This window comes from Pectinophora gossypiella, chromosome 21, assembly GCF_024362695.1.
Source record: "Pectinophora gossypiella chromosome 21, ilPecGoss1.1, whole genome shotgun sequence".
Classification (NCBI taxonomy): Eukaryota; Metazoa; Arthropoda; class Insecta; order Lepidoptera; family Gelechiidae; genus Pectinophora; species Pectinophora gossypiella.
In genome coordinates, this window is record NC_065424.1 from 12,263,283 (window position 1) to 12,287,482 (window position 24,200).

Below are 24,200 nucleotides of genomic sequence, written 5' to 3' on the forward strand. Positions count from 1 at the left end.
TCCCGAGCAGGGGTTGCACACTTTCATACATATATGCATTTTTTGATTTTGAGGCTTTTCCAAAGTAAGTTGTCATCTCAAGGGCCAAATACTTGGTCTTTGCAAGGACCAATTTCCTTTTCTCACAGTTTCATCATACAACTGACTTTGATGAAGTTGATAAAAAGGCCATAAATATTCGGTATCGTTATTGTCAGAATTTACGCGAAGACTTACGGAAAAGGTTAAAGGATGAATATATAAGTGAACTGGTACAAAAACGTGAGCGGGCAAAACTATGGGGCAAAAACTGTACCGCTACAAGTTGGTGACATTGTTTTTATTAAGAGCATCAGTCCACCTAGGCAGCATGGTCTTATGATCTTAGCCTGACCCACAAATGGGCAAAAAAAAGTATCAGTCCACGTCCACGCTATGTATGTATTGTATGTAAACTTTGCATGTTTTCTTCAATTTTCCGTGTGATTTTGCCTCATTTGTATATTTTACGTGTAACATACAGTTCCTCCACATTGTGCAATATTGGACGCTTTACGACAGAGACGTTATTTGTATTTGTGTAGTGTTTGGTGTTTGCCGTAACGTTGCGATATTGAACGCTTTGCGACGGAGACGCTGTGTTTTTTTTATTTATGTTTATAATATAATCACAATGCCTAAACGTCCTTTAGGATCTTATTTAGGATACCCACCACTTGGTAAGTTCCTCTTTATATTTTCCAAGTCGATGGATTTTAGGTTATCTCATCATCAAGAGATAGAAAAATGATTACTACCCGGTAATTAAGGGTCACGTTGTATAAGTAAGAAGAAGATATGAAGCAAGTCAGCTATAAGTACCGTAGAATCACGCGATTGACAAATCTCACTCAGCACATGCAGTAGTTAGCGCCTAGAGAAACAGATGAAAACCTTGTTGCAGTAAATAGTTGTTGCAGTGTAGTGTTTCAGAAGAGCCAAATTTTTGCCATTTTAAGGCCACATCATTTCACATTTCATAGGGGTTGTCTCTGGATTTTACTTAAAATTGATAGATGGTCTTTACTGTTAACAATATGAAACTCACCATGGTCTGTTTGATTCCGAAGTGCTGTTTGATTCCAAGTAGTGGACTTGCATCAATTAGTTATTCATTTATCTTAAGTGCAATTACCACTAACAGTCAACTATCGACTCATCACCTAGGTATCACATTGGTATAACAAAAAGCTCTTGTGAAGTGTGGGTAATTTACTTAACATGTTTTATTTTTTTTGACCTGCATATTAAAAAAAAGGGTGACCTAGGCCCAGAATGATATAGTAAGGTCTCACTAAGATAAATATTATAATTAGCCATATAATTTCCAGATTGTCCTGCCAAAGTCTTAACAATGTTTGTGGATGCCGCTCAACCATCTATATCAAAAAAGAAGACATCATATTTGAAGCTTCAAACTTTAACACCACAGAACAATATAGGTTAGTGAAAAAAAGATATACCTACTGTGGGTCTGAAACGGTCACAAAGCAATTTATCTAAGTAGATCAATATTGCTATTTCACTTTTGTTAGTATTGCGCAAATGCAGAGTTGTTACACAGGTTGTTGTCATGCAATACTAATGGGTATCTATTTTTTTCAGATCTGCCAGGTTAACTTATACATGCGACATCTGCAGTTGCTGAATTGGACACCATTAAATCACTCTCTTCTGAACGAAATGTGACAGGTACATAATAATACATACATAAATTATTTCTCACATGGATTAATTACATTAACATCGTGTGCCAAGTTATAAGTAATCAGTTGGCCTCTTAGGCTAATCCCGTTCTGCATGATACAGAGTCCTAGCTTGGGTCCCAGTATAAAAAAAATATATTAAAAAAAAAATATTTTGTTTTAGATGTACCAACTATATTTCAAGAACATAACTACAGCAAGCAGAAATATACAAAGGCCAAAGGATGGCCCACCTTGCAAGGTAAGCTTAACTTATAACCATTATTTTTTAGAATAATAAATAAAAACGTCGTATGAAACGCCTGAGTGTTGGTCATTACTTTACTCTTTTGCTTCCACACGCTCTCGCTTACTGGGGGGTTAAAATGGCCACATCAAAGCAATTCATCTAAAAAGTAATATTGCAATTTGACATTTGTTTGCATTGTGCACTTACTTTTATATGCGCAAATGTCAAATTGCAATATCATTTTAGCCCCCCAACTTGGGCTAAAATCCAGCCTCGAGTGTAAGTGATGAGTAGGGTTGCCATCCGTCCGGGTTTCCCTGGATTTGTCCTAGTTTAGAGGGCATCTGGGGAGCATCCGGGGAAGGTTTCATTTGTAGACTGGGTTTTGAAAAATAAATAAAAAGCTTTGGGCCGCCCGCGAGACTTGCACGCACACGATCAACTGACGAACCAAGTATGTTCACAATCAAGTATATTTCGATGAAATGAAATGAAAAAAAGCTGATTTATATAAACAATTTGTAACAAATTGTAATATGATACTGTTTTGTTAAAATAATGAATGAATAAAAAAGGTGATTTATGACATTTTCAACTGTTTTATTATTACACTGAATATGTTTAAAAGATCGTGTTGACATGTCTGACTTTCGGACTCTAAAATCCGGGGTTTTCACGCGTCTTGTCCTGTTTTCCACATTAGAGATGGCAACCCTAGAGATAACTAACAAAGCTCAATTGTATAATACATCATGTACATTAGTGCAAGTACTAATTTTGTGTTTTTGTTTTGCAGCCACAAAGGTTAAAAGATGGTCACCGTCGGACTGGCGATATCGAGCGGAATTTAAATTCTTAACAGGCTCACAAACACAAGAACTTTCGTACCAGATTACAAAATGCAGAGAAACTAAATAATGACAATGCATTCAGAAGAGTCACGAGGGATATGACTTCTTCTTGTTAACTAACTCTATAATAAAACGTACGTAAATATTAGTAACATACCCAGTTATATAAAATAAATAAATAAAAATAAAAATAGCCTTTATTCACCGATGTACAGTTCTACTTTACATAGGTTTATTATATGTATTACTTATTCTAATCGGGCTGTCCTGAGACATAGGCCTCCTCCATCAAGCGCCAATTTGCTCTACTTTGTGTGTATCGTCTCCACCCCTTAGGTAGGTCATCCTCCCATCTTTTGATTGGCCTCCCTCTTCGCCTTTTGCCGTCTCTGGGGTACCATTCCGTGATGTCTTTTGTCCATTTGTTAGTTTTAGACCTCATCATGTGTCCGGTCCACCGCCACTTCAATCTTCTCGCTGTTTTGGTTACGTCTGCGACTTTTGTAATCCCCCTTATTTTCGACATGGTCCACCTGTCTCGCAGTCTCAAGCTCAGCATACTCCTTTCCATCCCATTCTGGCAGACCTTTAGCTTGTTGCTTTCTTTCTTTGTAAGAGACCATGTTTGGCAACCGTATGTGAGTACTGGGAGTATGCACATGTTGAAGACTTTCCTTTTTTGGGAGACTGGATATGAAGGGCTTTTCATTATCTCTTTGAGGGACCAGTAGCGTGCCCAACTGTTCGTTACTCTTCTGTTGAGTTCTTTGGACATTTGTTCTCGTGGTGATATACCCAGTTATAATCAGTTAATATTACCATAAATAGAACCGTTTTTCCCCCGAAGGGTATAAAACGGATATTTAGGTTTCAGCCGAAGCTTGAACCACCGTTGAGATAACGCCTGAATAATTCGTAGCTAACTTCAGCTTTTTACCATCTTCCCACTCTAGCGGTGCTACTGTCTCTTTCTTCGTGTATGTGGGTCAGCGCGGCTGCTCTGTTCCTCAGTACCTTAAGCCGGCAAGGCATTAAGTGGTGGTTCAAGCTTTGGCTGAAACCTAAATATCCGTTTTATACCCTTCGGGGGAAAAACGGGTCTATTTAGGTGTTCGAGCCTCCGCTTGAACCACTGTTAAGACGTGTTTACTTTCTGCCGGCGCTGACCAACTGTGCGTACTGTGATTTGATAAAAGGGATTGAATAATACTAATTTTTAACCATGTGCAAACAAAAGTATATTAAGTACTGTTTCTCATAATTTATAATTACTTAATCAATATAAATGGTTATACAGCTATAAATGAATCAACTAGTGCATTGCTCACAACGCGTGGTTGTTTTGGCACTTCCTTAAAGTAATAATTTATGAATGTATTTCTGCTTCGCCAGTTGCCTCTCTTTAAAACCTCTTCGATATTGAAACGGTTACTTGACCACATGTCCGATGATACTGCAGCTCTGAAACTACCCGCAGATGCACTTATACCTGCCTCTTTAAATAGGGTTCTAATCCAGCCTGCAATTATGGATCGTGAAGCGCTCTTTACTGCTCCCCTTGTTGTAATAAAGAGGCTTTCTATATCTTGTTTCAGGAGGCCTGGATCAGCCCTCGCGATCTTCGGCTCCTTCTCGATGGTAAAGGGCGCAAAGGTATAGGCCTCCCTTGTATCATCATCTATGTCCTCTCCACTTTGGAGGGCTGCAAGCTGTCTCTGAGCTTCCGCAATCTGATCACGAAGAACGGATTCCCGACTGTTGGAAGTTATACTTCGTTTAGTTATCGATTCAGCGGAGTACGAGCCTGTTTCCATTTCTTCGTCCGAATTAATACTGTCTAGAACCGATTCAAAAGACTCGTTTAAGTCAAGCCCTTTATCTGTCTTCGGGCAGTCCCTTTTGACGCACAATGACCAATAATACAATGGTTTTTTTCGCAATATGACACATTCGCATATTGACCTATTAGCATTTCTACTAAAACGCAAAATGACGCGTACGTGAAAAGACGTATACGTATAATGACTAACGGAAAATTCGAATTTAGACATACACGCAAAACGTCCAAAACGCATAATGACGCATTAGCAAAACTAACAATACGCATAATGACCAATACCAAATCATTTATTGTCATTAAACACGAAACAACAAATACGCTGTTAGGTTAGCCAATACATAATAAGAAACAATACAATATAATAAATAATAGTCTATGAATGGGGCAAAGAAAATAAAATCACACATAATAATGAACGGTTTATTAATGGATATTTTTGAACTACAAAAGTAAACTTAAAAGTGACTCTGGTAATATTCTTACATTAAAATAATAATCATGCAATACGTTTCAGCCGCGAAAACACTATCTTCCTAAGATATTGCATGGTGTTAATTTTTTTTTGCATGCAGTTCACGCAACAAAATAGACAGTTTCATATCAAAATCGATATCACATTTTCTTCGATTTACTTTTGGCTCGCGAAATAACGATCTTGAAATTTCATGGTCATAAAATTTTGCCTCATCTTCGCATGGAACCGCGGCAAGTTGACCCATAGTCGTTTGCTCCGCCATGATCTGAAAGCCCACGTATATGGTAAGTCGATACGACTTGATAGTGCGTCGTAGTCGACGTGAAATCGATAATACGAAATCGACTTGTTGATGCGATGTCGAGTCCTTTATGCGACGTGTCGAGTTATTAATACGACGTCAGCTTAGTGACACAACGAGTTATTAATACGACGTCGGCTTAGTGATACGACGACGAGTTATTAATACGACGTCGGCTTAGTGATACGACGACGAGTCATTAATACGACGTCGGCTTAGTGATACGACGACGAGTCATTAATACGACGTCGGCTTAGTGATACGACGACGAGTCATTAATACGACGTCGGCTTAGTGATACGACGATCACTAAGCCGACCATAGGTCGAACCATAAACGTGCCGTACGGCAGTTGTAAAGGAGTGAGGACTCCTTGAGTCGTCGCTGAGCCCTGAGGCGTCGAGCGGAAATCGTTCGATAATATAATTACTAAATGGACAGTAGGTAAATTGTGGGTATTTCAACTCACCACAGATTTGTAGTAAACGCAAGTTGACTCTACGAATTCTCAAAGCGTACTGAGGAACAAAGCAGCCGCGCTGACCCACATAGGTACACGAAGAAAGAGACAGTAGCACCGCTAGAGTGAGTGGGAAGATGGTAAAAAGCTGAAGTTAGCTACGAATTATTCAGGCGTTATCTCGACGGTGGTTCAAACGGAGGCTCGAACACCTAAATGTCACTCTTACTACTAATACCAATTATTATTACTACGAATTATAATAGGTAATATTAATAAAATCCAATACAGAAACTAGTTTTTCAGTGTAAGTACGCTTCTTACAACGACTCAATCTGTCTTCACTTATTTTTTTCTTCGAAGTCCAGACGGATCACCCGCCAAAACGTTTTTTTTTTCTTAAAAAGTGACGTGACGTTCCTTTTTGAAATTGCCAACATTCTGCAAAATTGTAAAGATGCAGTTGCACCTAGACGAATAAATGTCCTTCATAGACATAGAAAAGAGTATGGACTGGAAATACCTACAGAAAAAACGTGCCACTCTGTAAACATAAAATGGCGGTCTTTACTAGAGCTGCAAGCTGTTTCAATACTAGGATTACGATACTCGTACCTACTCTAGATATAGCATTACACTTAAAAAAATACGGCATACACGTATTCATAAGAGAACAGAAAGGGAAAGCAAAAGGTAGGTAGGTGGTGTACTGTATCTTTCGTGTTAAACTTGTAAGTATTGTATGTTGTGTGCAATAAAGTATATTTGTATTTGTAAAGGAAGGTTTAGTCAAGATTTATCTAAGTCGCTTACACAAATCTATAACATTCATTACATTCTTTATTGCGCGCAGTTCGTATCAACCTGGAGTGTTGGAGTAGGAGTAAATAAGAACAGGAGGTAAAATGAAATATAAATTAGATCGTAAATCTGTTCATTAGCAAGTATTTATTTCACACGTTATTAATTATGTACATTATATTTACAATAAATATTTATTAATTTCTAAACAGTGTCAATTTGTTTAGAAACTGTCTTTGTGACACCCTGTCACATTGTTTTTTTTTTTTTCATTAAGTCGTTTGATCTTGAGGCGTGATTTGTTCAGCTTTTCTTTTAAATTTTTCATCTCGTCTTCTTGAACTGACTGAAATAAAGTTTAATAATAATGTTAAAATAGTGTATGTACTAAAATATATCTGATTTAAGTGCATTGTGCAGCTGGTTGAATTATACACTCTATATATGTATATCATGTTAAAAATATAAAAAAGAAAATTATTTGATATACCTTTTCATGTAAATCCAGTCGACACTTTTGGATTTAATATCTGAAATCAAAGATAATAATCATTTACTTATATAAAACGTGTACAACTCATAATTGTTTAGACATAAAACAACTACAGACTTAGTATATACGTACTAAGTTTATTAAGTACATAATAATATGTAGTTGAATGATAGATAGTATAAACGTGTTGTGATAACATGATACAAATATCTTATCTATCTAGCCAGCAGTGAGATGATGCTGGCTAGGCTGAAATTTAAATATAAATTTAAACACCAACAGCCTCTAACCATCGTCTTCTCAAGCTTTCATTTCTTGGAAATCTGTTAACGTAAAAATAATAACTAGTATTCTTAGCTAGTATTATTGGCGCAACACTAATTTGACTATGACGAATAAAAATGTTGAAAAACAAAGAAAAATACGGCTTGTAGTATGGAAATTACTCAAAATATATAAAGTTTTAATGCAAATTCATGGCTCAGTTGCGTTGTAACATCAAAATCTATAGGATTGTTTGTATTATTCAATGAATACGGGGTACTAACCTATGAAGTGACAAATGGAGTTGATTTCTGTCCTTTCTGGCACCACACTGCACTATACAAGACACGGGCATGTTGAATAACACTTTTTTCAACTTCAACTTCGATTTAGCAAACCATATCCTCGCAATTTATCCGCAAAATACGATCACGTAAACAGCTATTTGACAGCAGAAGTACCACGAAACAGAACATATTAAATGGCGAAAAACGGCACGTACCTACAGCTGTTATGACGTCATCACAAAATGTTGCCATAACTAGAAATAACAAACATGTATTTATCTCTCTTACCAAATGAAATTTTTTACTAGTAAAAAAGAGACAAAACGATTATTGACGACCTGTTTCATAAACTACTCATATTTGTATAAGATGATGTTTATATTGTTTATATAGTAGAACAGGGCGCCTCCATATAATTTCCTATCTCAATGATGTCCTTCAGGCCGTTATTTCACATTGAATCAAGTACTCTCATTCTTTATACAAGAGAGGTCCTAAGGTTTACAACTTATTATCTAAATTATTTACGTTGCCATCTACAAAACCACTTAGGAGTCTTTTGGGTAAAATAAAAATAGGCTAAGGCTTGGTAGATATTGTCGTTGATAAAATGAAAGACACTGTCTAAAAATGGTCTACTCATATTCAAATCATTTATTGTGACACACAGGTACAGCGGGTAGATGTTAAATAAAAAAATAATAATAAAAGAAATAGCCTTTAATCACCGACATTATTACATAGCTTTACTTTATTATCTATATGTTTATTTATTTGTCGGGCTGTCCTAGGACATGGGCCGCCTCCTTATTGCGCCACACCTGTCTGTCGCCTGTTGACCTTCTCCAACCTTGTGGTAGATCGTCTTCCCACCTTTTGTTTGGTCTCCCTTTTCGCCTTTTACCATTTCTGGGGTACCATTCTGTGATGTCTTTAGTCCACTTTTTTATTCTAGATCTCATCATGTGTCCTGTCCAGCGCTATTTGAGTCTCCTTATTGTTTTCGTCACATCTTTTTTACAAAAATATAAAAAATCTATATTTTCTCACTTTTTATTCTACATTCCCCTCCAAAATTAAAACTGATAATTTTCTCGACAAACAAAATAATTATAAATAACCCAGTTATCCAACTATGTCAAATACTAAACTTTTCACAATTTTTATTAATAAGCGTCTTTAAAAAAAAATTGTGTCGCGGAATGGGTGTAAGACACAGATAACAATTCTGAGTTTTTCGCTGATATCTTAAAAACGATGCGTCCTAGAGAAAATAACTTTTATACTAATTTAAAGAACATTAAATTGTCTACAACTTTGTCTATAATATGTTTCTGATATTTCGTCCGTCGTTCGTCTGATATTTTCGAGCTACACGCTCAGGAAAAAATTATATTGAAAAGTGTCAGTGAACGAATCACGCCAAAAAGTAGAAGATCGTGGGTCCATCGTCTCTTATTTTTGAAACAAAGACACATTCGTGCCATGCCCATTGTCCATCAACATCCATCAGCCTAAAAGAGTTCATCTTCCATGTTCCGTCTATGGGGCCTCATAATCATTCCACCAAATTAAAATAGTCGTTCAACAGGTGCAGAACTTAGTAAGCACGTATTATATTTAAGAAAGAGTTTTTTTACATTTGGATATCTGTTCAAGGATTGTGAAGTATTGTCTTCATCTTTTAAATATTGTAGTGTTTCCAGATCTATTGTAGTACCGTAGAACGCTGTAACTTTGCCTGGATTTTGAGGTTTTTTTTGAACATATCATTACCTATAAGTCCTTATTAGGGGAGACTGGGGCAAGATGAGATAGCTAAGACAAAACTCGTTATACAAAGAAAATTAAACTCTTTAATATCATTCTTTAACAAAAGAGGTAACCATTATACATTTCTCTCTTATAATTAAACTTTGTAGCATGCAAAATCACAGAACTTTTTTTGGCAAATAATTTAATAGTAAACTCGGCAAATTTCCCGTTTTGCCCCATAACTGGGGCATGATGGGAAACGCTGTGGGGCAAAACGAGTATGCTTTTTAATCAGGTAGACAGCGTTCACAAATGTGTGCCTCTTCGTCTTCCTCATCTACTCCAGCACATGAATTATGCGCCCAACCGTGACACACGCCGCAAATGACCCAACCCTCAGTTGAATCTGAGTATAAGTACCCACAATAGATGCAAGCACAGTCATCCTCCTCTTCTTGGGATGAACTATCTTCCGATTTAGTTTCATTTTTGCACCTTTTGGTTTGACGCTTTTTCTGCAAGTTTTCCTTGTCAGTTGTCTTTTTAATCTTCTTTGCAGTCTTTTTTCCAGGTTTCTTCATTTGTTTTTTACGTTTTTGAATCACTTGATTATCAGTCTTTTTTTTATTTTTACCTTCTTTAATACTTATATCTTTCATGAGTTCATTTTTGTAAGGTGATTCAGTTAGTATTGCAGTCTTCCCTCGTTTCCTAGTCTTCCTCTCCTGAGTTCTAACTTCTTTAGGTATAGCCATAATATTTTCAGGACTTACCAGAAAATTTATTTTTATTTGCCTTTCGGGAGTTTTGTCTTTAGCTCGAAATGTCGACGTTGAAGGTTGCTCGGCCAATGTTTTTTCAGGGCTCCTTCTAGTATTAATAATCTCTGGAGAATATCTATTGAAATCAGCATCTGCAGCAACGTTTTGAGAAGACGTGGTAGTCACAGAAATGTCAATTTGAGAATTCAACAAAATCAGGGCATCATTGTTATTCAAAAAAGATGTGGCTGGTTCAGCAATATCTTCTTTTTCAGTGGATAAAACTGGATGTACAGCATTTTCTGAGGATATCAGAGGTTCTGAACCACCTCCTTCATCAATTTGTAAGTTTGGGTTAGTAATGATGTTTTCTTGATTTTCTGATGTGGTTCGACCACGACTATTTTCAGCCTGGGAACAAATAACTGAAGAAGGTACATTATTTTGCTGGGTTGCAGACGAGATTTGTCCAAGGTGAACTGAAGGGGATGGCCGCGAGAGATTTTCTTCAGTGATTGCTGGTTCGGATGTCGAAGTTGATGGAGCATTTTCCATATTTAGCTCTTCTCTTGCCAGATTTTCTGTGTTAGTCGTCTCCGCAGCTATGAAATCAGCATCCGTAAAAACATTTTTATCTAATGGCCATATACCACATTTCCGAAATCCATTTATGGCTGTGAGCATTGTAGCTGCTGTCAAGTAAGCTTGTCCAAAAAGTTTTGCCACTTGATATGGTGTAACCACGCGACCAGGGTGATCTCTCAGCCATTTTTTAACTTCTGCACTGTAGTACGTGCTTAAAGGTCTCATGAAAGACACGTCTAAAGGCTGCAATTTGTGAGTACAATGTGGTGGTGTACATAATAAAATCACATTATTTTCTCTTGCATAATCTATAAGGTCAATATTTTTGGTATGTGAAGAGTGACCGTCTAACAGAAGCAATATAGGCTTTTCTTTTGTCGGTTGTGCAAACTGCACGAATGATTTAAACCAATCATAAAATATTTTTGTAGTAATCCAGCCATTGTCACTGCAAGTTCCCCAAAACCCTGACGGAGCATCATCCAAAAGTTCTTCTTTCATGCGCTTCCGAGCGTATATTAGCATTGGTGGGACATAGGTGCCAACGGCATTAAAACAAATTTCAGCAGTGACCAACTGGCCTCTCTCTGCTGATGAGAGGCAGCCGACTTGCTTCTGACCCTTCATTGACAATATCTTAGACTGACTTTTGGGAACAGTACTGATCCCCGTTTCGTCTACATTGTAGATCCTTTCAGGTGTCAGTTTATGTTTATCTATAACATTTTCCAACAATTTAAAAAAATTGTTGACTGCCACTCTGTTAAAACCCATCGCTCTTGCAGCTGAAGTTGGTTCTGGACGTCTGTATGCTAGATCAGGGTGTCGTTTTAAAAACCCGCTGAGCCAATCTTCTCCTGCCATACCAGTTTCTGTATTAAATGGGTTATCTATGTGATTACGCTGAGCTAACTGATAAGCTATAATACGAAGCTCTTTTCCCGTTAAACCAAAAAGCCGTGCTTCCATAGATTTCACATACTCCGCCAGCTCATTTTCTTGCTCGGCTGTGAAAACAGTTTTGAATCTTCCCAAATGTTTTTTCCCGCAGTCGTTATCAGAATCAGTGTCGTCATTAACAGTTTCACGAGCTTTTCTTACTCGTCGTTCTAAGGTCGACTTCGGAACATCGTAAGTAGCCGAGGCTCGAAGAAATCCCATTCTATCAGTAAGAACAGCAGCTACTGCTCTTCTCATATCTTCTTCGTTCCATTTGCCACGATCTGTTTTTCGTTTATAGTTGCGCACCATTTTATCTGTAGACAAATAAATAAATAGGTAATATATTTAAATCTGATTTAATTAGAATTTACAAATATTATCAGTACATAGAAAATGTTATTAAAAAAAACCGGATAGTATCCCATTATGCCCCGATCATCTTGCCCCGATTCACACGCAGGTAAAAAAAAATACGCAATTCTAACCTCAAACTTTACCGGTGAAAAAAATGTGGTTTAAATTTAATGTTTTGGACTACTGTAATAAGCTCGGGATTGAAATAAAACATTAACACAGGTACTTACATGTCTGTACATCAGTTTTCGGATCAAATATCGCGTAAAAACACTTGCAATATCACTTTTTTCTCTCTGCAACAGGGCTGCCAGATGTACGATTTAAATCGTACTCGTACGATTTTTTGGCATTTCTACTCATGTACGATCGCAAGACTACGATCGTACGGAAAATGTACGATTTTTCGGTACCTGGCAACATTTCGTAATAAAACAAATGTGTTACTCCGGCAGCTTTGATTTTTTTCAACGTTGCAGGTATTTTTTAATCACAAGTGCAGAAGAAATTATAGTATTTTATGCAACAGTTGTATAAGAAGGGTCAAAAAATGCGAGTGGCGTGAGTTGCGATGTGAGCCTTGGCGAACATCGCAATAAGAGACGCCACGAGCATTTTTGACCTAGTTATACAACGTTGCATACAATACTTTTTCTACGACGACGTAATTTTAAATGAAACAAAAATTTTCCAATTTATTTTCCAACGCGCGGGAAAATGGCGGCAAATGTATACTTTTTTTTTATAGTATATCTATGGCACCAAACAAAGTAAAGGTGCCAGTTTCCAGGTCAAAAAAAAAAAAAAAACAACAACAATGCTTTTTTGGCGACATTATAGTACAGTTACACTTTGTAAACAATGCTTTTATAGGCCATAGAGCATACACTTTTTCAAAGAGTTTAATTATGTATGTACTTATATTAGACTTTTTGGTTATTTAAATGCCAGATTAAAGTAGAGGAGTAGAAAAAAAAAGATACGATTTAGATGGCGCCATTCTATCGGAACTGGACTGTCTTGAAACTACCAATGCTGTTTCCAGTAATTACATTAAAAAGTACCGACGTTACTGCCACTCATGATACTGGTTCCAAGAATAATAATATAAAAGTACTCTGTGGAATAATAAAACCCGAGGACATGCAAGTGATGCAGGCGATAGATGACGAATAGCGCAGTTTTCCGAATAAAAAAAGAAAAAAGAAAATTAACCTCAGAAAATTAGTATAAGTCTAATAAACAGTTTTATTGCATTATTTTTCTGATTCTTAACGAATTATTCTCATTTTTCATAAAAACTTTGAACTTTTAAGTTGTACTATCTTTTCATTTCAAAATTTCCTTGGAATACGATTTTTTTATAGTTGACGTACGATCATGCCTTTTTTTTATCTGGCAGCCCTGCTCTGCAACGCAAAAACGAGTTCTAACCTGTTCGCTCTGCTTGGACGCACTAGCGGAGAGTGAAGTTCGTGCAAATGGCGCTGTTGCCGCTCTGAACACTTACCATTCACGCACACAAGCTTACTTCCCGTACTGCCCCGAACTTCATCTTGCCCCGGTCTCCCCTACTTCTAAAGAGTTTTAGTTGAAATATGAACTTTATTTCCTAATATATATGGCTTAAACAGTTGGAACTAGTAGTGGTTTCTGTAAATTTCAAGTATTTAAATTCGTAGGCAAAGTTGTAGGTAAATGGCGTAACTTTGCCTAGAACGATAACTCAATAAATATGTCGCCGTTATTTGTACACATTTTTTGTGTAGGTCAGAATGGCGGGTGTATTGTTTCAGAAATGATTATGTTATAAACGAGAGAAATGTACCTACAATGTACTAGTATGTACCTTTAATGAAAGTCATTGTACCTCCATGAAACGGGAGCCATAACAATAACAAAGTGAGCCGCGGTCCTTACGGTCTGAATCGCGGGTGTATGCTGAATATGAATGTATTACAATACCTATGGCTATGAAGTATTTACCAAAGGAATGTACCTTCAACGTACCTCACAAAAATATAATCTAAATCAAATTGGATAAGTAATTAATAAGGAAATCAATAAAACAAACTTTTGACGCCTACAATTTTTTAATAGCAATTCTTTAAGTGGCAACATTAGGAATCGCATTTACAAAAGGCAAATTGTTACCATTATTTTAAAACAAACTTTTGACACCTACAATTTTTTCATAGCAATATGAATAGTATTTTGTTTGTACTAAAAATGAAGCCTGACATGAGGGAAATATTTATAGGTATATGTGCTTCGATAAAGTAAAGAAACATGGAAAATACATAATAATTTACTCATTTATCAAAAGTCACAAAAAAGCGTGTTTACTTTAGTCCATATAATATACAATGCGCAATTATAATTTTACGGCTTCTTGTAGTTCGATTACATAGGTCATCATAACACACCCACTTATTCTGTCTGTGACAATGGGCCTTGTAATGACCGATTTTGTCAAATGTATTTGATATCGGCGGTAAGAATTCAATAATCCCCATGATGTTGTATGTTTTTGATTCTAGCTTAATTTCCAGTGGTACTTCATTTATACACACCGAGTCACTTTGACTTAACTCAAAATTTATAACATTTGCAAGACATAAGTAAATGTTCGTGTTCCATTGCAGTTATTACGTCGACACACTACTACGTTATCGCTTGCCAGCATAGAAGCCGCGGAATCATTTAATTCTGAAACTTCTTTTTTGTTCATATCAAGTGGCAAAAAAGCAATCTTTCTGGTCACATTATTGATGACACAAGACTCGTTTGTACAATTTTCTTTGACATCAGCGCTATAAATTGCATCAATCAAGTATTCGTCAAATATTTTTGTCACGCTACAGTCACAATGTATTTCGGTGATTCCGTTTGAAATATTCGTTTTAAAATATTGTTGTGCAATTTGTGCACGAATTCTGTACAAGTCTTGTCGTGTTTTCTTGTCATCAAGCATATTTTTTAAAAACATACAAAAACTATTGCCAGTATTAGTTAATACAGTTGTATTCACGGCAAAACCATCAGCACAAGCCGCTGCGATTACTTGAGCCGCGGCATCAAATGCGCACGTGTTCTTTAGTACCACGTTTTCCACACCAGATCTAGTTTTTAAACCATTTAATAGAAGAGGAACGTGCTTAATGGGTGTTTTCTTTTTAGGGAATTCCTTGCTTCCGAGGCCTCTCCAATTTTCTATTAGCGTGGGGTTTTCTGCGAAAATCGAGTCATCTAAATATTCTTTTTCTTGTATTTCGTGGTTTCTGTCCATCCTTTTTTTCTTTAACTATTTCATGATGTTCTTTGCTTGTTGCTGATTTTAATTCTCCAGCTATAAAGTCCGAATGTTTTATGATAAACTCATCTACACGCAATCGATTATTCTTAGTTGCAATATTAAAAACATATCGCTTTAAAGTTTTAAAACTGCTTTCAACGTTTGATGACGAGGGATTTTTCACATCAGAATTGTATATTGGGATCATCACGTTAGACCATAATGGTATACTCCCAACTAACCTTGTTAAATGCGGTATTAGTGACGGCATGTAATATAAATTTTCATGTAACATCTGATCATCGTCTTCTGTTAAAGAAACAATTAATTCTTCTTTCTCAATTTGATTTTTATACCAATTTGGCACATTTGAAGTTTCTTTAGTTTTGCAGTCTGTTTCTTCATTTACGTCAAATAAACATGTATCTTCTTTTTTATCATCGTCTGACTTTTGATATTCTTCATCGATATCTTTTAAATCTAACAATAGTTTCTTTAGCCGTAATTTAGATTCTGAACATCTTGTTTCTTCTGCGTCAGAGCGATTAAGACTAACAGTGATTATATCGCAGACAACTTCTTTCAATAAATCGTAGTTTTCTAGCGTCCTTATGAGCAACAAGCAACGAAAATAAAACGTCCTTACCCTGCCGTCAACATTTTTAAAACAAGTTAAATTGTATAATATTTTTATTAAATGGCTTACGTCGATTCGAATATAGGTTTCATTGGGCGTTACGACATTTTTTTCCAGTTTATTCAGAGAATGTGTCACGTACTCTTTAGTAGACTCAAAATTTGTGAAAGCCTTTACAGCTGCTCCGATAAGAGCTGGTGATTGATCCAATATTACTTCATTGGGAGAGGGTTTTGTCAATCCAAGATTTTAACCATTTTGATATTGTGTTCATATCATGTGTTGCTGATAACATCTGAGATATCGGCACGCTTCTTCCATTAAACTTATCGTACATGATACCAGAATACAAAAAAACATGATTTGTGTTGATGATTTTCTCCGTAGGCCCAACTTCTTTTATCAAACTTCCAGTTGCATCTAAACTTAGAACAACTCTGTTATCTTTAATATATTGCCTATAATGTGCATCTTGAGCTGAAGACCAGTAATGAATGTAAAATGGATGCAAAGATATATGTTTAATTAAATCATCGTATGGTGGTATGTTTGTCATGGTCCAGACTGATAAAACGGGGTTTGTGTGGTAATGCTGGCTATGTCTGTCTTCATATTTTATTTGCTTTAAGCACCCTGAAGTCGGCAAGTGTGGTGGCTCTTGATCTGCAATATCCATTGTAGCATCAACCAATTTATTACGAATTGTAATAGGTGACTCATGTTTCAATTCATAACTTAATTCCTTCCTTTGCACAGGAGACAACTTAATTTTTTTCATGGGATTGTGCCGAAATGTTTTGTCGTAATTTAAAATTATTCCCTCACAAAAAGCAATTTTATCCGTAGGCCAATTGATTACTATTTTGATTTCAGCATTACATTCAGTGCAGAATCCATAGCATGTAATTTGCTCTCCATACTTCACCGAATGGGTTTTGAATGTCCAACTACATGGCATTTTTGATTTATTCCAAACCTCTTCTCGTAACAAATGAGCCCACTCATGTTTAGGCAATACAAATTTCTTTTGATATTTACCGCTGCACAAGACTTTGTTTCTCTGTAAATTTTGCAATAGGCAGTATTCGTTGCCACTTGTAAATGTCTAATTGAAATGTAAATACCTTAGACACGTTGGATAATCCCTTTGTTTCTTCTTCGGATTCACTAGATTCAATAATAGCATCGACCTTGGTATTTTCTTCGTTTTGTGTATTTTTGTCATTTTCTGTATTTTCGAGATCGAAAAAAAAAAGAATAATGTCTCTTCAATGAAATATACAGAGCCTTTTCTGATATTTTTGATTGTAATTCTACACTGATTGTGGAAAAAATTGGGTCACACGGTGAAGGCAAATCGTATTCATGTTTGAAATAGTCTTTATATTTAACGAAAACTTCTTTTTGTTCTTCTAATTTAACAACACTACACTTTCCTCCCCGCCTCTTCATTTTCTTTAAATTATTATTTATTTTTTTATTTCTCACCACTAAATTCACATTAAACTACACGCCAAACAAATTGTCTTAACTCGGAAAAACGAAATGACGTGACTGACGCTTGATTTTAAGTTTTACTAAACATTTTATAAATACCCTCAAGTTCTAATAAAAACAAAATCAGATGAAGATTCAATAGACAGACTGTAGTATTATTATTATTTTAACTATTTTCCTGCAAGAATGATAATTCTTGCAGGAAAAGGAACAAATAAGCATCTTTGTATATTTAATGCAAGGAAAAACATGTGGAAATATTGTAAAAATAAAGGCAACCATTTGCCTTTTGTAAATGTGATTCCTAATGTTACTACTTAAAGATTTGCTATGAAAAAAATGTAGGCGTCAAAAGTTTGTTTTATTGATTTCCTCATTAATTACTTATCCAATTTGATTTAGATTATATTTTTGTGAGGTACGTTGAAGGTACATTCCTTTGGTAAATACTTCATAGCCATAGCTATTGTAATACATTCATATTCAGCATACACCCGCGATTCAGACCGTAAGGACCGCGGCTCACTTTGTTATTGTTATGGCTCCCGTTTCATGGAGGTACAATGACTTTCATTAAAGGTACATACTAGTACATTGTAGGTACATTTCTCTCGTTTATAACATAATCATTTCTGAAACAATACACCCGCCATTCTGACCTACACATTTTTTTCCGTGTGCATAACATGTCGTTCTTGTCCTCGGCTTTCAAAGTATAGCCAATTTACGGGGGTTTTTTTTTCTCCGGTAATAGGCAAAGTTGTAGCAGGCGCCACAAACTCTTCATACAAAAATGGCGCTACCTGTAGGGTTGTGCAAAGAAATCGACACCACTTATATTATGAATTTTTATTTTTTTACGGCAATTACAAAATTACCAAGTCAATTATTCATTAATTTGCTTAGGTACAAATGTTTATAATCTTAGACAAATCTTAGGTACGCATGTTATTTTATTATAGTGCCACAAACTTATCTGACCCGTTGACTGGCTGGGCGTCGCTAGTGGTCAAAAAACTAATTTTCGAAAAACAACGATTTTAGTAGTCCGTGTCACCGTGTCGGAAGCTTGCGGCTGTGTGTGAATTAATTTTATATAATCTTTGGTACGTTACAGGAACATTATAACAAACATAGGTACTAAAATATATAATTAAACATAACAAACATTAAATGAGCTATGTAGGCATTTTTAGTTATCTTAACATCTAATGTAGCTAGGCAAAGCACAAAAAAGTTATTAATCATTCTTAACGGAATAACAGAAATAGCTACCTAATCAAAATATTTTTTTACCGGATAAAGAAATTATTTTACAGGAATGCAGGACTAGCCAGTATCACGAAAGATTTTTTTTATTTTTTAATAATGAATTATATTTAGCTTATTGTACGTTATATGTATTTATCAAAATTAATATTGAAAATGAAATGTCCTCGCCTGGAAACTTGGGGATCAGGTAATACCGCGACGATATCGTTCAAATCTTGCACAGTAAATACGTCTTCAATGTAAGGATAGGTAAAGACTGTTCCTTGCTGACGCTTAGAATTTTTCACTTTTCGTGCAAACTTCACTGTAGGAATTTTATCATTCATTGATATAACTTCCCCTACAAAATGTTTAATACTTTTTTTTGAAGCGAATTTCGCTATTACCCAACGGCCTTCTTGCAGTCCTAGACAATCTTGCGTATAGAATTCAATATCGCTCAGCCCAAACGGACAAACGTTTTCCTGTTCTTCTTGTTCCTGCAAACATGACTCAATATAGCTATCGAAATTTTCATACTCTGAATCGTCTGTGTCAGCAGCGTCAAAAGAAATCTGCGATGTCAGGCTTGAATCGCTGTTGTACACGTGTCTCTTTTTTCTACAAATTTTCGACTGTTTTCGTGTAGTACTTTTTCTTCTTTTCCTTTTATTTATTTCAGTACTTATTTCTCGTAAGATATTATTTTTTTCAGCGGAGGCTGCGTTTATAACTATATTAGATGTAATTATTATTTTTGGCTTCTGGTTAGATTTTTCAGATGGTTCTGGATTATTGTTAGGTCCTGCAACAATTTTCAACTGTAAGCAATTAGGTGTGTTATTGTAAAACGGTGTATTAGTTTCGGAATTCTTTGATACATCTTTCAGGCGTTGTACAAAATTATTTAAAATGACTTCTGAGTTCAGCAAATAAGTATTTACGGCAATAACACATAGACCAAAAAGACTGTTAGAGTTGTTTTGCACCGATGGTAAACATTGTGATTGTGTCAAATTGTTATGAATGCAACTGTCATTTTCTTTATCAAGCTCGTAGGTATCAATGGATGATGGAACACTTTTTTCTAATTCAGAATTTTTTATTTCAGCATGTTTTATACTCTCTTCTCTAACAATCGTTCTTGTTTTCGACGGTCCTGGTAAATTTGAGTCTATTTTAGCTTTCTGATTGGTTATTTTAGCATCTTTCATAGCTTTGTTTGCATCTATTTTGGCTTTCTTTCCGTCTTTTTTTGCATCTTTTCTCGCTTTTTTTGCTTTAGCTAGCTCTTCCGCTTCTTCCGTTGATATAGATTTACCAGGTACAACTGTAAGCTTATTAAGTGTGCCTGTCTTAATTGGTCTTGATTGCCTGTTCTGCTGCAAGAATTTTAGAAGGCTAGCATCAAACTGATGAGTATTTTCTTCTTGTACTGTTGGTATTTTCACCATCACTCGTGACGGGTTAAAAGGATATATTCCCGATCCTTCGAATCCCTTGCATATGTTGGTCTCCTTTGTAATGTTTATTTTAGTCATTAATTGTTCTAGTAGCTGTGGGAAATGGCATTTGTTGATGGTGTTTGCAGTGCTGTATGTAGCTTTATAATTTGTTAAAATTTGACGCCAATGACGTTTCATCGGTCCAAAAAATGCTACGTCTAGCGGTTGAGTAAGGTGGGTAGCATTTGTAGGAAGGAAAACAAATCTGATGTTGTGGGTTTGGCATAACTGAATTGTCTCCACGCTAAGGTGCGATGCCAAATTATCGCCTATAATCAATTTTATGCCGTCTCGAGAATTAGCCCACGGTAAGACTATAGTCTTGAACCAATCATCGAAACAAACCATATCAAACCATCCAGATTTTGTCCTATTATAACGAGCATCTTTTGGTCCATCTTCACACCATCTAGACCACAAGTGATCTGATTTATACACTACATATGGTGGTAAGCAATGTCCATCAGCAGTTCCGCTGAACATTATGGATACAGAACTTTTGCTAGTATTGATCACTCTTTCGGGATGTTTAGTCCCTCTTTTGAAAATGCATTTCTTGGAACCAGGATCATCACTCAAATTGGTTTCGTCAAAGTTGAGGATGTTAGAAGGGGGAACGTCGTTTAGCGAAGTTTCCAGATTTTTAAAGTATTCGTTCAACTCCTCTACGGTCTTAGAAGAACGACTTTTTTTGATGTTTTGAGTGGCCCTTTGTGCAAAATTGTGACGCGTTAAAAATTCACGGGCCCAACGTTCACCCGGCATTTTTCCTTTAAATAGGCTTAGCTTTCCAGTTTTAATTAGATAATTGTGGACTACAATCCGCAAATCTAATAAAGTAAGCGGACAGCCAAATTCAGCTGAAACATCCACCACTTTAGCGATATGTGTTTCTTCTTCTGTAGATAGCTCTGTAGGCCGACCAAAAGGTTTGCTGTGAAGGTTTTGTGATTTATTCACAATTGTTCTTCGGGGGATACCAAATTGCTTTTCAGCTTCGTATGATGAAATAACTTTGTCTCTTACGAGATTTGCAGCTACTTCCAACATTTCCGCTGAGTAGTCAGCATAACTGCGAGCACCTGGTTTTCTTCTTTTGCGCTTTTCGTTTTGCCATTTTTTCATTTAACTGCAAAATAATTAAGAGAAAGTCAAGATAAAATGATGCAGTGTTACTCAGGCACTGTACACATTGTATACTTTATGGGGTGACTGCAAATTCACAAAAATGTTGAATATAAATCTTCCCTTGATACTGAACAACTTTACTCGAGGAACCTATATGTATCTATAGAATTCTTAAAGAAAAATTGTCAGCTAATGTTAAGGTGATCAGCTGATTAGACCGCTTGAATGCTTTCTTTTAAAATGTATCGAGCTATGTTCTTTTGGAAAAATTGTTTAGTTTCATGGACCGATGCACATCTTTAGTGACCTATTGACTTACCTAAGTACAATTAAAACAAAATCATTTTAACCCACTTGCACTCCTACTGGGAGAACAACCAAATGAATGAGTGAGTAAGTGGTAATCCAAAGTATAAATTTATGATTAAACCTTTATTGAGATTCACAAAATGTTACTAGTGCCAACCCTAGACCTAGGCAAAGTTGTGTCACCGAAAATACCAGAACACGCTACAACTTTGCCCACTAGGCTTTCTAGGTGAAAGCAAGCAATTTGTTTAAAAATATAAAGAGCAACGGGAAATAGGTAGTATTTACTTACATTGGAATGTTCTCACAGCTCTGAAACACTTTCTTTTAAGCAGAAACAGCAAATTCTAAACAGACACTTACAATCACTACGCGCACGCGCTTGCTTTCATTACTCAACTGTCGTACCAATATTGAAGTTACCATAAATAAAATTAAAATAAATGTTGCCATAATAATGTAAAATTTTTACCAAATAGTCAGAAGTAATACAAAACTAACCAAATGGGAAATATCGCAGTTGAAACAAATTAGGCAAACTTGCGCTTGGTTGGCAATGTTGCAGCATTCTACGGTATTGGCATTATCACTGGCTGCTGAAGAATCAGACTCCTCAACAAGCATATTATGATAAGATTCTGCCCTTTCCTTCTTTTTATTAGAGTTAGGGATGTTCCGATGCCACCAAAGTATCGATACCTACTCATTTCGATAACACTCAAATCTTTTTCGATACTACTTAAATAAGTAAGTATCGATACTTACTGATATCGATACTTTTTAGTACTTTTATTTTGTTTTTCTTTCTTTTTTTTGTACTTTCATTTTAGGAAAGCAATCGCAAACAAAAAAGAAAAGTTTAGGATCCTACCTTTCGTTGGTCCCTTTATTTTCTTTTTCTGTAATTTGCCTTTGTCCACACTTTGATAACATTGGAATAAACCGATGAATTCGATAATTACAATATAAAATTACTTGTAAACAATTACTTTTACAATTGACAAACTTAGCGGGATGATCGGCGGGCGGGTGCGGGCGTCTCCCTCTCTCGCATTCGGCTCGGGCTCGGCTGAAGTCGGACGAATTCGGCTGGCCTAGCCCGAGACAACGCGTGATTGACTTAAAAGGTAAATAATCAGAGTAACTACCTGAGAATGTCGGCAACTCAATTGTAGGCAATTTTGATTTTGAAACACGTTGATTACATTCGGCATTTTGTAACTTGTTATCACTTTGATCGGCCAATCGCTTGTCTATTTTCGAGAGGATGTGATAGAATTTATTTTCCACGTTTTCGACATCCTCTTTGTCGTCCAAGTCCAACGTTAAGATGTTCTTATTGTAATCTTCGTATTGCGAAAAAGTCTCGATTAGCCGCGACTTTTTTACAACGAGACATTGGTTAGTAGCCTTTTCAAAGGCGGAGACGTCTTCCACAAAGTTGTATAAACGTGTGATAGAGGCTTTGTTATAACCACGCGATGCCTTTAAAAATGATAACTTATCTTCTTTCGGATCACTATCGGAAGCCATCGTGGCCTTATTTGTACCTATACAATATGTAACGCGCCGCCACGCGACGAATACCGGTAACTCGGTAACCGGGTGCGATCAGCTTTTGATCTATCAGTTGATGGGTTCTCGGTTTTTTTTGTTTTCGGTTGTTTTGCTGATTCGATACCAAATATTTTTGTTTCGATACCGAGTATGTATCGCAAAATTAAAACACATAATAACGGGTTCTTATCGCGTTTAAATGGGGATATGAGACTCCCGATATTTCGAAACACTGTTGCAAGTGCCATGATCACGGGATGACTGATGAGATTGGAGTGGAGTAGGTAGATCCATAATTTTCTACGGGCAGACAGTGTCTACCCTGTTTCTTTGCCGCTTGTTTATGTTTTTGATATCGGAATGTTTGGAACCATCTGAACTCGCACCAAACTCACTACGACAAACCGCACTCACTGTGTCCTCACATTTTTTCACCACATTAGGCCGTTTCAAACTTTTTACAACACCTACTACTGGATTCCACATGGTCGATAATTTGAACCCGTCTTCCCTGTTGAAATTTTTATCTCATATCCCCATTTAAACGCGGTAAGAACCCGTTATTATGTTTTTAATTATGATAATAACCGCGTAAACTTAAAACAATGTATCGCAAAATTGATTCGATAAAATAAATACTTGGTATCGAATCAAAAATATCGAGTACCTACTTGTATTTACTTGCATCGGAATATCCCTAATTAGAGTCAGTATGCTGGACTGGGAAACTCTTTTCGTCTTCGTATTTTATTTTTCTCACTTCTGAAACAAAAACTTCTTTAACGTATTCTCTGTTGGCTTTTGGCACCCATTTCATTTTAAAAAAGGGATAACATACAGATGCTATTATGCCATCTTTTGTTTTTGGCTCCTCTAATTTATAAAACCTCTCAAAACGC

The 24,200-nt window shown here is 36.1% G+C and overlaps 2 long non-coding RNA genes and 1 pseudogene across 3 annotated transcripts; 1 reads left to right on the forward strand and 2 right to left on the reverse strand.

Annotated features, from left to right (window-relative positions):
- Positions 1–126: 126 nt before the first annotated feature.
- LOC126376768 (uncharacterized) lies at positions 127–5,274 on the forward strand. Of its 2 annotated transcripts, XR_007567748.1 has the most exons (6): positions 127–698; positions 1,350–1,460; positions 1,624–1,710; positions 1,888–1,965; positions 2,750–2,938; positions 4,400–5,274. It is a non-coding gene; the product is annotated as an uncharacterized LOC126376768 (long non-coding RNA). The 2 variants fall into 2 exon arrangements; XR_007567749.1 differs by lacking the exon at positions 4,400–5,274 and having other exon boundaries at positions 136–416; positions 2,750–3,773.
- Positions 5,275–6,960: 1,686 nt separating this feature from the next.
- Positions 6,961–8,118, reverse strand: LOC126376781 (uncharacterized). Its single transcript, XR_007567763.1, has 3 exons — positions 7,723–8,118; positions 7,172–7,211; positions 6,961–7,027 (listed from the first exon to the last, which is right to left on the reverse strand). It is a non-coding gene; the product is annotated as an uncharacterized LOC126376781 (long non-coding RNA).
- Positions 8,119–8,475: 357 nt separating this feature from the next.
- On the reverse strand, positions 8,476–13,859 carry LOC126376762 (uncharacterized; annotated as a pseudogene).
- Between the last annotated feature and the right edge of the window lie 10,341 nt (positions 13,860–24,200).